General features: G+C 36.9%; 1 non-coding gene across 1 annotated transcript; it reads left to right on the top strand.

Annotated features, from left to right (window-relative positions):
* The first annotated feature begins 261 nt into the window (after positions 1–261).
* LOC113921106 lies at positions 262–368 on the top strand. The gene has a single exon (XR_003519514.1). It is a non-coding gene; the product is annotated as a U6 spliceosomal RNA (small nuclear RNA).
* Positions 369–580: the final 212 nt, after the last annotated feature.

Raw genomic sequence — 580 nt, 5'->3', positions numbered from 1 at the left:
TTGCCCATCCCCCACCTCCTCCCCTCTGGGAACCATCAGTTTGTTCTCTGTATTTATGGGTTTGTTTCTGTTTTTTGTTTGTTTGCTTATTCATTTGTTTTCCAAACATCTGGTCTTTTACAGGTTTTTAGAAAATAATACAAAATTGTTTTGCAGAAGGGTGATACCGATTCACATATGCACAAGCCATTTACAAAGCTGCCTGTTATATCATACCTTTACCAGCACTGGGCATTTTTATTTAAAAATTAATAGAATCTTGTGCTCACTTCGGCGGCACATATACTAAAATTGGAACGATACAGAGACGATTAGCATGGCCCCAGGGCAAGGATGACATGCAAATTCATAACGCATTCCATATTAAAAGAAAATTAATAGCATCTTGTTTGTTTGGTTATCAGTGAATTTGAATATTTTTATGTTTGTTATCTGGTTGTATTTTTATGGTGTTCTTTCTGAAAAAAAAAAAAAAAAAAACAATTCTGACACTTTGCTTTCCTACTTAGAAAGCCCCTGAGCCCCGGAGTGCCTACACGTAGGATAAAGTTCCGTGGAGTGTGATGGGTATGAGCACACA

This window comes from Zalophus californianus, chromosome 3, assembly GCF_009762305.2.
Source record: "Zalophus californianus isolate mZalCal1 chromosome 3, mZalCal1.pri.v2, whole genome shotgun sequence".
Classification (NCBI taxonomy): Eukaryota; Metazoa; Chordata; class Mammalia; order Carnivora; family Otariidae; genus Zalophus; species Zalophus californianus.
This window is presented reverse-complemented; position numbering and strand designations above follow the sequence as displayed.